General features: G+C 46.8%; 1 pseudogene; it reads left to right on the top strand.

Moving 5' to 3' along the window:
- Positions 1 to 2,764: 2,764 nt before the first annotated feature.
- On the top strand, positions 2,765 to 12,200 carry LOC111726824 (annotated as a pseudogene).
- Positions 12,201 to 15,399: the final 3,199 nt, after the last annotated feature.

Below are 15,399 nucleotides of genomic sequence, written 5' to 3'. Positions count from 1 at the left end.
AAAAAAAAAAGGAAGACAGAATGAGTTGCATTACCAGACACGCAGCTGGTGTCCTCTGGAGAATCGTTTGGAGTGTGGGGAGACACACCCGCACCTCTGATGTCAGAAGTGTTGTGTCGAGTGGTGTGTAAGTATAGGGGAATAAATAACATGGTTTCTAATTAACGAGACTTGTACAGAACTTAGATGCTGAAAACCACAAAATGCTAATTAAAGAACTCCAAGATCTAAAGTAAATAGAGAGAAATGGTATGTTCGTGGATTTGAAAACTTAACATAGCAAAGATGTCAGTTCCACCCCATTTGATATAGATTTAATGCAATTCTTGACAAAATCTCTACATTTTGTAGACACAAGATTATTTTATAATTTACGTGTAAAAGCAAATTAAGAATAGCTCAATTTTGAACAAGAATAAAGTGAACTGAATCAACCTGTCTGATTTTAAGATGATTTATACTACATGTATCTGTAGTTGAGACTGTGGTACTGGTGGAGGGACAAACACTTATTACTGCCCAAGTGACTTTTGACAAAGGGATAAAGTAACTCAGTGGAGTAAAGGTAGCATTTCAACATATGGTACTGGAGCAACTGAATCTTTACAGACCAAAATAAAATGAACCTCAACTTAAATCTTACCTCTCTCACAAAAATTAACTTAAAATGGATGATAGATATAAATGTAGAATCTAAAACTTGGAAAAAGAGAAAATCTTTGCGATCTGGTGTTATGTAAAATATCCTAAGATATGACATAACCCTGTAAAAGATAAAAGTTGATAGTTGGACGTTCACAAATTTAAAACCTTTCAGTGTGCAGAAGTCTCTGTTAAGAGGTTGAACAGACAATATGCAGACTGGGAGAAAATATTTCGAAACCACATATCCTACAAAAGATTATTATCTAGAATATGTAAGGAATTATTTAACGCCAGTATTAAAATATTAACCCAATTAGAAAATGGGTAAGACATGATCAGACATTTCACCGTAAAGGATATACAAAGACAGCAAATAAATAGTCAAAGGGGGATCATTCCATATAACATGGAAATATTCATATATTCATGATTTTAAATTTATATTATATCACAGACTGTTAGGTCTTTTGAGGTGCCTTCACCTACGTCTCTTTGAAACCACAAATATTCCTTCGTTAGGGAAGTGCAAATTGAGTCCACAGTGAGATATCAACACACTCCTCTCTGTACAGATACAATAAAGAATGGTGACAGCGCAAAATGCTGCCGAGGATGTGGGAACACACAGCTCTCCCACCCTGGCAAACAGTTTCTCTGCAACCAGGACATACAACTGCTATAGGACCCAGCAGTTATATTCCTGGGTGTGTATCCCAGAAAAAGGAAAATTTACGTTCAGGCGAAAATCTGTACACAATTGTTCCTAGTAGCAGCTTGACTTGTGATTAGCCCCAAACCGGAAAGAGCCATGATGTCCCTCAAAAGGTAAATGGCAAAGCGATCCACGGTCCGTCCATACTGTGGCGGAGTGCTACTCAGCAATGAAAAGGAACAACTGTTGACGCACACAACAACTTGCAGGGATGTTGAGGGCTTCCTACTGAGCAAAAGAAAGCCAACTAAAGAAGATCACATACTGTAGGGTTTCATTTCTATGACACTGGCTCTCCAATGACAAACTCCAGGGATGGAGAACAGGTTAGCAGCTGCCAGGGGCTGGGGTGGCGGGCAGGAGTGGAGTGGATGTAACCACAAAGGGGCAGCACAGTGGAGATCTTTGTGGGGATGGGTAGTTCTGTATCCACTGTGGTGCTTGTTACAGAAACCTATAAATGTGACAACTCAACAAGACAAAATAGAATTACCCAAACACATATACCAATGTCAATTTCCTGGTTTCAATTTTGTACCACAGTTATATATGGTGTAACCATCGGGCAGGGGGACTGGATAGAAGGTGTATGGGATCGTGGGATCTCTCTGTACTAGCTTTGCAATTCTTCATTAATCTCTGATTTTTTCAAAATAAAAAGTATTTTTTTTAAAGTCACTAAACATTAGCATATACGATACCTGAGATTAGGCACTTGCCAGTCTGTTGGTGTCAACTCCTCCTACACAGTGCCTGGCCAGGGCAGGTGCTCAGTTAATAGCTGGGAACTGGGTGGATATGTAATAGAACACAGTGCCGTGTTTGGTTTTTGTTCTTACAGGCACATGATTATAAATGGCAATTTCTGGGCACATAAACACTACACAGTGAACACTGGTTATTTTTGGGGATAAGGCAGAGATGGGAAGGGCTGAAGTTGGAAGAGGGTGAGTGAAGGGAGACTTTAACCAGACAGGAATGCACAGAGTCAAAGGCAATGTTTTCCACTCATTTATACCCCCATCATTCTTTAAGGAGTTCCTTCCTTACCTTAATGATTATTAAAGTCTATATTATATGCTTATCCTTAAAAGAGTAAATATATCCACATATAAGGGGATACCCCTGTGTCTTCATGCTGCCGTCCTAAACGATGCTGAGTGTGGCATAAACACACCACAGTGAGTCAGGCCAGCAGCCAGGCCAAGGTAACCTCATACCTTCCAGCTGTAGTGTTTCACTGCTTCCAAATTATCTCTAACAACTTCAGGGTGGAGAAAATATGCTACATATAAAACACATCCAGGTAATTTGAAAATAATTAAAAAACTTGAGGCTTCCTGTGGTAGCATGCTGGGGGCCACTGAGGTACATTTCTAGTCATCTTTGGTCGGCAGAATAGTTACCATGACTAAAGCTCAACCCCCAGAGTCGAAAAAATTTATGGACAAGGGGTGGCGCCTGTGGCTCAAGGAGTAGGGTGCCGGCCCCATATACCTGAGGTGGCGGGTTCAAACCCCAGCCAAAAACTGCAACAACAACAAAAATAATAAAAAATAAATAAAATTTATGGACAAGAAGTTATCAGTGAAATTAAATGGCAGCAGACACATGCAAAGAGTGTTGCCGGGATTTGATCCCTTTATGAATCTTGTGATAGATGAATGTGTGGAGATGGCAACTAGTGGGCCATAGAATAGTACTTGCACGGTGGTACTACGAGGAGACAGCATCCTCATGTTGGAAGCCTCGGAGCCAGTAGAAATGATGGGGTTCACCAGAAATCCACATCCCCTCTCCAATGCACCTGCTTTACTTTACAACTTTACTTTAATGTCAAAATCAGGTCATATATATTTTGATATTCAACTTTTTAAATAAACTTTTCTAAGAGTCAAAAAAAAAAACCCTTAAATTCAAACAGATATTAGGTAAATAATATATACCTATTTGAGATCCTGCTCTCTTTCTAACTCCCCTGGCTTTTTTGTTATGAAGCACGGTGTAAGACATTTTTAAAGAATTGTCTCAAATGATAGTGGTGTTTCAACCAATTAATTGTCTTTTTCAGGTCGCAATGTAAATTCCCTTTGCCACTAGAGAACCAGTGCTGAAAAGTTATTAGCTATGCTATTAATTTCCCTTTTAACCTCTGTGCTGCTAGATCAGGTCTTGAAGGTGCCTACTGCAGGGTGGCCTTGTACCATCCGTGTACAAAAAGGCCATAGCAGACTGTGCAACCTTAATTAATAACATTTTAAATTTTTATCACATAGTGCGTTAGGCTTTTTAGGGTGCCTTCACCTATGTCTCTTTGAAACCACATAATAACACTGGGAGGTAGAACAGCAACAATTTCAAGAAATAAAATAGTATATAATATCTAACATTTCTCATTTAGATAGGAGTTGAGTCAGAAATTGAACCGGAAATTTCTGCCTCCTCTTATACCATGCTTTATGTGTTCTAGAAAGCGTATATTGGGAAAATAAACACATTATTTGCTGGTCCTATAAAAAAGGAGCGGCTAATTACAATAATGGCTGTTTTACTTTGTTCTTCCTCCTTCACATAATACTTCAACTTGATACCCGTTCTTCTTAACTGTAAATTTACGAAAAAACAGTAGATATTTATTAAACACCTACTGTAATAATTTAGAGACTCCACCATTCTAGTGGTAGAAAGGAGTAACTTACTTTCTAAGGAAACACTAGTGGGAGCCTTCTAGAATAAAGGACTCTTCTGGCCCTAAAGGCAAAGGCATCCTTAATTAAAAAGGAAAATGATAATCGCTTAAAAGCAAACCCAAAACACACCCTTGCATTTAGGAAAAATCTGGTGAAGTACGACAAAATCACTAGGATGGCATCGTGACGTCTTTGTCACTACTGCTAAAAGACAAGAGATTTACTAAATTGGACGAAGAATGGAAGTTCACATACTGCTTAAATCTTTCAACTGCCTCCTGGGTGAGACACAGGACTAGTAAAGGTTGTGCCTGAATGGCTGTGGAGGGAAAACGAAGCTGTAAAACAAATGCATCAAAAATAAAGTTTAAAGCAATGGGGAAAGTACAGAAGACCGTGATGTGGAGAAATGGCTAAGTGCAAGGGGACTAGCATGCAGGCAGGTATTACCCTGAATGCAACCTTGGGCGGTCCTTTGAGATTGGGGGTTCTCAAACAGAGCACAATGGATTCACCTGGGCTCTCTGACAAAAAGTATTGGTGCCTATGTCCCTTCCCCAGAGATTCAATTTATGTAGTCTAGGGTAAGTCTGGAGGAGGATTTCTAACCGCCCTCCCCCACCACCCAGGGAATTCTAATGGGCAGCAAGGTTTGTGCCCCCTGAGCTGGGGCTCCACACCCCCTCCACCCTGTGCCTGGCCTGGTGTTTACTGCCCACCCGGGGACTGCAGAGAGTTGAGAACATGGAAGCCAGAGGGCCACCCTTCATTTCAAGGGACCCTGCACAATCACAGCTCCCTGGGTCCAGGTGACTCCCATAGCTCTGTGTTATAAATCGGCGATCCTGAGGCACAGTGGGACTAAAGGTCTCCTGTGTCTCCCAGGTCTGAAATGGGCAAACAGTGGGATCCTTAGTCTCTTTTTAATGTTTAGGGCCCCCCTCTTATTTTATTTTTCAAAAAGAAAAAAGAAAATGGTAATTGGCAAGGGATAGAATTCATTACTACTCAGCCTGGATTCGGGAAAATCAGCCTTATAGTTCAGCAGCCAGGAATTACATTTTCCCACATTGACTTGGTAGGAACGTTGTCAACATCATGGCTTAGACACTTTTCTTTGAAAAAACTGAGCGAATCTAGCTTAAGGGGGGAAATGTTCCCTTTCTCCCGCTACCGCTGTGAGTGAATTCTGACACGTTCGGTTAAAGGAAAAAACTGCATACCCCATAGACTAAATGAGGGCCAGGGTGCTAAACAGAGCAGGACAGAAGGCCCAGACACATAGAGGAAGTCAGCAAAACCATCACCGCTATCTGCAAGAGGCTGTCAGAAAAAGCTGCCTCTGGAGAGGGGATACAGTTCACACTTTTTTAGGCCCGGCCCAAGAGGGCAAGAGATGCAGGTCAGGGATGCAGGTCACTCCTGACTTGAGCAGGAGTGCTGTGGGGCCACCCGTGATCGACATCACTGCCTTCGTCATCTAAGATGAAGAAATAGGGCTCTGGATTAGAACCTTCAAATAAAAAGGCAGAAATCACCAAAGCTGTCATCTCTCTCATGATTTCTTCCTTCCCTTCTTTCCTGGTAGTTATTAAGACAATTAGAGAAAGTGCTCGGCAGCCCTCAATCCTGGCCATCCCCATTCCGGGTGCTGACCTGGGAGCTGCCCTCGCGTTCCAGGTGGCTTCAGACCCAGGCCGCCTTCTCCAACTGGCTTTACATCCAGAAGGCGATGCGTGCACTTCTGATCCTTCCTCTCCCAATTAAGTATTACTGTTGTAGTTCTTCCCCAATGCATTATTCATTGAGCATTAATCCCCTTAAAATTGGTCTTTGCTGGGAAACTTTGCTTTCTAAAAATCAGTATGCGTTTAATAAAGGCTGTTGGTCTCTGCTTTGCTGACGGGCACGCAGCTCGGTAAAGACGAAAACACGGCCTCCCCGTCTCTTCGCTTGCACTGCTGGGCCCCATCCCTGCCACTTGGTGAAATACATTTTCCGTCTCTCTTGTTAATAGACTTCTCTTCAAAAATGGAAGTTAATCCTTGGGTAACACAATGTTAAACCGCCCAAGGAAGAATTAAATATTTCAGAGGAGAAGGTGGTAAAAAATGGCAACTGCTATTTTAGAATCTTCGAAAATTTAAGAAGAGTAAAAAATAGAAAGCGGCTTGTACTTGGTACAATGGATGTAAGTTCACTTTTGTTGCGATTCTTAATAACGTGCAGGGAGACAAGGAAAACAGCGGCATGTGGGAACACAAAGCCTCGGTCCTGCCCGTCCTCTGCACAAGGTGGGGACCAGGCTATTCTAGTTAGAGGGAGCAGGTCTGTGCTTGAGTTTCGAGGGGCCCAGAGTCTGTGAATCCCTCTTAAAAATGTGGTTTGAAGGATGAAAATTGACCTATTTTCCATCTCCCCACGGTAATATAACAAAAAGCAAAACTTTTACTCTTGGGAAGAGGAGTTATCTGATGCTCTGGGTTGGGGTCCAGCTGTCACAGTTCCCAGCCCTGTGGCGTTGAACCTTGTTTGGCTGTTCTGTGCCTTAGCTGACTCACGTGAAGAGCAGAAACAGGCTGAAGAGGCTGCCTGGTCAGGGAGGTACGAGGGTGAAATGGTAAACGTGAGGCCACGTGTGTCGCAGTCAGTGGTGAGCAATCAGTGCGTGTTAGATTATGATGATACAATAATGACATGGACTTAACCTGGATACATTTTTATTGCAGAAGCACAAAGAGAAAGCACTCTTTCCTGTGCGGACTGAGGACAACCAGGTAATTGTAAAAATGCTGCAATCATTTTTCTATCCTGTGCTTTTACAATCCAATTTATTGCTCTGCTCCTCACAGCTGCTTTCCAGGGCTGACAGACCTTGCTTAAAATATATTAGCTGGAATCAGAATAGCAGGGTTGAGGATTTATGTATTTATGGCTTACCTCAAAGAGACACAAGTGACGTGACTTCAATTGTTTTAATTTGCTACGCCTTGTCTCTGTTAGCCTCAGGGTGCTCAGAAGAGACAGGCGCTCCCTGGAGGGGCCTGGCATGTGCAGACGTGCCCGTGGCTGCCTGGGAGACAGTGGCTACAGGTAGCCACCGCCCAGGCATGGAACATTTTTGGCACTCCCTGTCACCACCATGTGGCTGTTCTTTTACCCTGGAGGCTCCTGCCACCCAGGCAGGCGGCCTGTGTAGGTCCTGATGTCTTCATCTCCTACACTGCACAGGCGTGGTTTCAGGAGTACAGGGGCAGCTCCCACCAGCTTTCAAGACTCACGGTTCTGCAGACCAGTTTGGTCCTTGTGAGAGGGTCAACGATAGGAGACAGAAAGCCCAGGTGACAAGAGAGCCTCGTGAGAAGAAATGAGAATTCAGACCTCACCTGACCACTTAGCTGTGTGGCCTTGTGTGAGTCCCTTAGCCTCTCTGGGCCTGAGTTTTTCTAGCTGTGAAATGGAAATGATAAAATCTGACACCGAGAAAGAGGAGAATGAAATGAGAATGCCCCCAAAGCACTGGGTGGACTAAGTCTCTGGAATGATCCTGGCTCTATTGTTAGACGCTTTAGACATCTGGTTCTTCCCAAGCACACAGGGTGACACTGCTCCAAGCCCTCAAATGCTCTGGTGATGGGCATTACTCAAAGTCCTAAGGGGGGCTCCCTGCCTCTACCTGCAATGCCCCCCAAGGCTTTACTGCCTCAGTCCAGTCTCATGTCAAATGCCACCTCCTCCACACAGCCTCTCCAGGTCCCTACTGGCCTTCATTTGCATGTTACAAAGCCACCATGGTGTGCACTATGGCCTGACGTCACCGCCTGTATCCTTAGGGCTCTAGATACAGGACCTGTCTTACAGATCCCTGTGTCTGGCCTCCACCCCGTCCGTGGCTTGCACTGAGCAAGTGCACATCACATTTCGGCTGACTGTAAATATTTGTTCACCCCAACGACATAACCCAGATTTCAAAGATCCCTGAGTCCAGGCCTCACAGTTCTATGGATCAGGTGCCTGACTCAGTCAGACAGATATGAATACACCAGATCTAGACCCCCTAGAACCTGAGTCAGGCCACCACTGTGTAAGCCACAAGACACAGTGCCACCGTCGGAGCTGGGGAAGGGGCGCCTAGCCACGTGCTCCTCAGGGCCCTGGCCAGGCCTGCAGCGCCATGGAGAAATGTGCTTCTGGACAAAGCCCTGGATGCAGAGGTTTGTGAAACACACAGAGGAGGGTATATAAAACCTAGTTCCACAGTGGGACCTTGTTAAATTGCAATGTTTTAATTAAGGAACTGTTCAAATTTGAGTTCCCTGAACTTCTAAACCCCCAAATGAGTGAGGCTTTCAATGACCCTGTTGGGCTGAGCAGGCCTGATAGCGCCCTAGGCAAGTGCGTTGACCCAGGCACGTCCCTGTCTCCTCCGGGAGATGGGGAAGTGAGACTATTCCACCTCACAGAGGCGTCTCACATGGCAATGGCATTGCAGGCAGCATGCTTCACATAGTTCCTGGCACACAGTAAATGCTCAATAATGCTCACTGTTAATACAGTGCTGCTGCAGACACTGGCCCTCTAGGCGCTCGGCTTCCAGGGGGTGATTCCACTTGGAGTGAATTAGGTCTCCATAATCTAGGGTGGTCAGAGATTATGGGAGACTTGTGCTACGTGGTATAAAGAACACAAGAAAGAGAAGAAAATGATGGGTGTACCCAGGTACTTCTCGACCACATGGTCTAGCAGATGCTATGATCTGCTTTTTAAAAAAGAAATTTAAGAAGGGGGAGTGGAGTGGGGGATGGAGAGGTAGGGTGGAAGGGAAAAGGTGACAGGTTTCCCACCTCAGAGACCTTTTCAGTATAAACTGTCTCATGACGCTAACTGCACCTCTAGCTCTCAGCTTGTCACTCCATGATTAGAACTAAATAATAGGTAGCAAGTGAAAGGAGGTCCCAGCTGAGAACTCTTGAGAATTGGGAAGCCAGACACGGGCTGTTTTCCCGTCAATCTTACTCTTAGCTAGGAAGGGCCCGAAGTCAGGGGCTGAGAAACCACCATCCTCAAATGCCCTGTGCTTTTTCAAAGCCAGTAAAACTGTAACAGGCCTCTTCAGTTAATGAGCGCAGTGGACACCGGGGACCTGCCTTTTCTAAAATTTACTGGCAGCAGTCAGAGCAGCAGGGAAGACGGCCCTGTGGTTATCAGTGTTAAGGAGGCATTTAAAGAATCTCGAGAAATATCTGCCTCCATTTACAGACGCAAATCACCCCAAGGAGTTTCAGGAAACCACTTTCAGTGTGCGCAGGGGGCAAGGTGAGAGGGGTGGTGGTGATAAGCTGCCTGGTATGAACTAGAGAACCATCTCAAGAAGGAAACCAACACAGCCCAAGGCCAAGCTATTTACCCATGCCACTCCTCTTCTCGGGTAGTTTACAACTTGCATAAAAGGTTTCAGCCTCCAGCAGCATCTGCTTTTAAGTGGCACCCAGGATGTACCAGCCAGACGTCTCCTGGAGACTCAGGGCTTTATTTATGCAGAAGGGCGACAGAGGGCGGTGCGGCAGGGTGGAAGCCAGCCCGGTGCTCTGTGATGCGTTCTTCCCTGTAGATGTTTACCATCTGGTTCTCATACCTGTGATCATCTAGCCTCTTGTTTTGTTTGTTTTGTCCTAATCATTAGAAAGTCTCCCAGGACATGGCTCCAGAAGCCAACAGCCCTTCACTGGGGAACTAGTGAGAGACGCAGACCCCAGGCTCCATTCCAGCCCTGCTGGACAGGCTCGCACAGCTAACAAGGCACAGGGAGCCTGAGGACCCCAGCCCCAGGGCAAACCTTGCTAACATGAGAATTGAAGACGTGTGAGAGCGGGACTGCTTCCTACCAGGCTACTTGTTTAAGGAAATTATTTTCAAGCACCAGTTGGGTCAGACTTTCAAGGAAAAGAAACTTAATGAGAGGGAGAGTTGGAAAATTCTTGCTCCTATTAATCTCATAAGTCAGTCATAAGACACATGGCTGGGAGCTCACTTTGTATTTTTACCGTGATTACTTAGTCTCCATGGGTTACTGAAGCATATTTCTTCTCTCTTTATAGTTTTTGTGGGACTTTTTTTAATCCTAGAAGGCAGAATGACCAGGGACATATCCCTGTGCCTGGTTCAGGACTCAAGCTTGGCCAATTTCCCCTTGTGGTGGCTCTCAAGTGTCCCCCATGTCCCATCACACCTGTGCTTCCACCCCTTCTGTTCCCGCCATCTCCAATAAGGTGCCACATTGTCCCGTCTCCCTCACCCTGCAGCTTGGCTGTTTTCCTTTTGTCACCCAGGGTGGCATCCAGGAGGCTGGCCCTTCATAGGGACTTCATTAGTGCTCCCTCCCCACCTGGCAGGGAGAGGAGTGGGCTGGACACTGGTTCCCTGGGCTCACTCTGCCAGGCCCCTCTCTACTTGGGCCTCTCTGCCTCGGGTTCTGGTGACAGCTCCTTCCTCTGAGCCCTGCAGGCGGGTGGCCACAGCTCCTTGTCCTGGGTACTGCAGCATTTCTGTGGCTTCCCACACCTCTATATACCATCCCTTCATTAAACTCTCATCAAATTACCCAACTTGAGTGTGCCTTCTGCCGCCTCCTAGGCTCTGACCCCCAACACACAGCTCTGCTACTTACACAGTGAGCATTCTTACAGGTCCCAGTGGCCTTCTAAAAGGTAGATCCAATGGCCATTTCTTTCCCCTTCATCTTCTTCCTGTTGCCTCTGGTAGTTACCTTGGCATATCCCCCCCACCCTCCCGAACATCGCATCAGAATGCCTGAAATCACTCATTTTGCTCCCCCCACCCCTTTCCAGGGGCATCACCACTTCCTGCTCCAGGCATCCACCTGCTGTTAACTTACCCCCAGCCCTTATCAGAGCACCTCAGAATTGTCAATCTGGGGCTCCAGCCCTGACTTCCTGGTGTGACCCCATGTGGGTTCGGAAGCTTGGTGAGCAGCTTGCCCTCTGCCCAAGCCCATCTCCAGTTGCTGAGTGCCTCAGCAGTCTCTCTGATGGCTCCTCCATTCTGGTCTCTCTCTCGAGGCACACCACCCACAGTGACAAAGAAATCATCTTTAAAATGCCGTTTAGAACATATCACCCACCAGCTCAAAACTGCTTGGCTCCCCAGTTTGCACCTGCCTCCAGTCCTGGCACACAGCAGGCGTCTCACGACCTCTCCAGCCGCAGGATAGCCAGCAGACTCCTCTGTCGCCTGTAGACAACAATCTCCCCATCCCACACCGCTCCAGCGAGAGCTGGCCTGCTGGGCCACACAGCCCCTCTGCCCTGTCTTGTCTGTGTCCCAACCCTAGGCATCCTTCTACAGTCCCGATCTGGCTCAGGAAGCCCTAGGGGGCTCTCCCGTTCTCTCACTTCCTACAGTCCTGTATTTTCTGCTCCATTTATCACTAAACAATTAATCATGTCCTACTTCTGGCTGCCCTGAACAGCTATGAAAGACACCCGTCTAACTCTTCAGCAGCCCGTGCCTGACCTCCCCCACCAGGCCAAAGCTCTCTGGATGTGCAAATGTGGATCTTGTATCTCCCTCTCAAATCTAGCAGGACACCGAGCAGAGGGAAGGGAGGCAAAGAGAGGAGCATTCGCCAATAGGGACATAAACAGATAAGTGATGGCAAAGGCCTTTCTGGGAGTCTCTCAGTGCCCTGTGAGCCAGAGAAGGTATAGTGACAGTCACCCAGCCTCTGGTGACCTCCAAGCCACCCAAAATGAAGTTTTCAGTTTCTGGTTTCTATATGAATCTGGCCTCATTAGAACTGATTAAATATACTCAAATTCTACTTAAATATAGTCTATGACTTACAGATATTTTTTCTCCATAGATGCTATAGTGTTTCCATAGCCTGGCCCTCCTGTGGCCTTCATGTAAGAACAGTGACACCCCCTCCAGGGTCAGGTGCGAGCAACTCTATCAAGCTCACCTGGGAGGTTGTAGTCACTTCTGAACTTGCCACTTACCCCCACCCTCACATTCCCCACTACAGCAAGAGATTAAAAGAAGGAAAAATTGATCATGCCATTCTTCACCACCCTGTTTGGTCCCTCCAGGGCATGCCCCTGCTGTCCCATCACGATGGCTCACCCTCTCAGTAAGCCATCTCAGTCCCCCTTCACCTGGCATCCTCATCTTTCTTTCAGGTTTTTGCCTAAATATCCCATAATACCTCTCTCCACACCCTCCTGCATGCAAGGCATAAACCAAGAGGTGGGGTTCTGGTCTGATCCCTCTGCCCCTGGGGCAGTGCACAGCAGCCCCTCAAAGTGTGTCACTTTGCTCTTGATAGAAACTGTCACAGGATGGAATTCAGTGGTGGCTCATTCCAAAGGGTTTGTTGTCTGACCCACCAGAATGCTTCATTCTTATCTCAAATTAATCTGAGCTCTATTACCCACAAAAATCTGGTCTGCCCCTGCTGCACAGTTCTTAGCCAGTGAGGTGGGGTCATGGCCAGGGGAGGAGTCCCAGTGTCCATGGTGGCAGCAGACACCGCTCTGCATGGCCTTACCAGGGAACCACTGAACAGCGATGGAGAAGTCACTCAGGTGTTGGGCCTTCGTTTTCCCTTTCTTTCCTCTTTGTTTGATTGTGGTAAAATACACACAAACATGACCATTTTAAGTGTGCAAGTCAGCTTCATTGAGTACATTCACACTACTATGCAACCGTCACAGCCACACAACTCCGTAACATTTCATCTTCCCAAACTGAAACTCTGTGCCCAGTAAACGATAACTCCACCACCACCAGTCTACCTTCTGTCTCTGTGAATCTGACCACTCTAGGAATCTCATAAGTGGAATCTTACAGCTCTTGTCCTTTTGTAACTGGACTATTTCATTTAACGTAAGGTCTTCGAGACTCACCCATGTGGTAGCATGGGTCAGATTTCCTTCCCACTAAGGCTGAATAACGTTCCACTGTATATACCTATCACGTTTTATTTACCTGTTCATCTGTCCATGAACACTTGGGCTGCTTCCACCTTTTGGTTTTTCCTCTGGTACAATGGGTTTAATTTTAATCTGCTTCAAAAATAAAACCAAACACCCCTTCCCCCAGCCCACTGAAGCAGAAGCTGCCTAGCCAATGTCCCCTTGGCACTTCTGTGGCCTGAACTTGTTGCCTCAGTCTTTGGGGGCCAGGCTGGGAGCACCTGTACATTAACAGCCCGAAGGAGTGGCCTTGAACCTCTGATCCCTGCAGCTCCCTCACCTGTGGCAGCTTCAGTTAACATTCTCCAGTGAATTCTGCTACCCTGGCTTCCTTCCCTCCCATCTCACATGCCTTTTCCCCACACCAGTGTTGCCTGGGCTAACTTCCCAGATAAACCACTTGCACTTGAATCTTCTCAGAGTTGGTTTCTGGAGGAAGCCAAACTGATACGCTAGCCAACTATCCAGGTGTTCCTCAAACTACATATGGCCCGCCTTTGTGTTTTTGCTGCCGCTGTCTGTCCTGCTTAGCAGCCGACTTGTCCCGGGGCCCGCAGTCCGGCCTTCCAATGGTCTGGGGGACAGTGAACTGACCCCCTGTTTAAAAAGTTTGAGGACCCCTGAACTATACTATCCCTCTAGGCTCCCAAGTAGTGAGGGCCAGCCCAAGCTCACTGCAGCATGGAGGCAATGCTGGGCTAAGAAACACGCACATGTGGACTCTGAGAGCTGAGAACCCCAATGTCTGCGCAAGTGGCAATGACTCCTTCCCCTGCCTGACAGCAGGCTGCAGGGCAGCCATTACAGTGTGTGTGGCGGGGGTCCTGACCTAAATCAGCCTGGGAATCCTCTAAAAGTGAGATGAGTGGGATCTTTCTGAGTGCTCCAGGCTCATGATGGCAGCTGTAGGTTCCTGCTGAGATAAAACAAGTTGCCTTTGGGCTCATGCCTGGCCTCATGAACCTGTACCAAGTAGTGTCTCTGTGTACTAGGTGAAGCCACAATTATTCCAAGGCCACTGCCTCTGGCAAAGACCTGAAGGAGGGTCTGGCCCAGAGTGAACCCAGTCCTGCAGAGGTGCCTGCCCCAACCTCCTTCTGAGGGCTCTGTGGATCCTGGTATGAGTGCGATGGCACAGCACTGCCTTACCCAAGTTTAAGCAGCTAAGGGGAGACGTGAACCAGGGACAGGTATTGTTCCAGACCAAACACCAAGTTGGCCAGGTCCAGCCAGCACCTGCCTTACCCATCAGGGACCGGATGTACTCCCAGGATGAGTGCAGAGGGCCAGTCTCATGCCAGGTCAGAGCCCGGGCTTTTCCAGCTATCCTCCTCCCTTCTGGGGCCAGGCCTGCTCTGTTAGGCTAACCCTGTCTTTCAAACTGCAGAAGACTCAATGACGTTGCCACATAGCCCTAGTTTATCAGGAGGGCAAGAGGGACTCTGAAAAGAGCAGACATCCTTAACGCCCACCTGCAGTCATTACTATATTGGAAGAAGATTTTATGTAGTTCATGAGGTTACAGATTATGTTATCTCCATCCTGATTCTGACTGGTTCAACTAAAAATCCATAGCTGGGATCCACAAAGGTTATAGGGCCTGTAAACAGTTTTGTCCTAAGAAATGGCCATTGATTACAAAATGGAGCTTACGAAATTCCTCAGAGTCAACCTGGGCCTTGACTTCTTTGTCAGCGTACAACTTACTCCCACCTGCCCACCAAGGCCAGGAGTCATACTTGTTTAAGAAACACATCTGACTGAATATACTGCCCTGAGATCTGTGATATTAAAAAACTGATGACAGGGAAAGGGCTGCCCTGAGACCCTCCCGCCTAGGAATAGGCAGACTTGCAATGACCATGGCACTAACTGTAGCAGCTGTTCCTGAGGCCTCACATGCACTAATTTTAACCTTCTTAGAAGCTCTTTGAGGAATTATGTGAGTTATTATGCTCACAACACAGAATGAGGAAACAACTGACCCCTACTGCCTCAATTTCCCCAATATCTCTTGGCTATCCAATGGCAGGCTAGGCCTCTGTAACTACTGTGTACACGAACTGCCCAGAAGAATAACTTGGAGGCGATCTGTGCATTTCCCACAGCCACTGTGCCCCGCACTTGTTGTCTCCCTTTCTGAGCCTCAGAACAGAGCCGTCTCACTGTCACAGGGAAGCCACATGGAAAAACGAATGTCTGCTCACCTTTCTGAACATGCCACGCTCTGCTGACCCCTGTTCAGAGCAGTTTTGCATGATAATGGCTGAAGTCAGGATTTGATGGAGAGAAACAAACCACAGACATCTTATGAAGTGTTATTCAAGGTTTCAGAGGGCTCTGAGTTTGGACAGAGGTT

Source organism: Otolemur garnettii, unplaced genomic scaffold (genome assembly GCF_000181295.1).
Source record: "Otolemur garnettii isolate 467f Iridium unplaced genomic scaffold, OtoGar3 scaffold00082, whole genome shotgun sequence".
NCBI lineage: Eukaryota > Metazoa > Chordata > Mammalia > Primates > Galagidae > Otolemur > Otolemur garnettii.
Note: the sequence above shows the minus strand (reverse complement) of the source record. Positions and strands in the feature narration are given on the sequence as shown.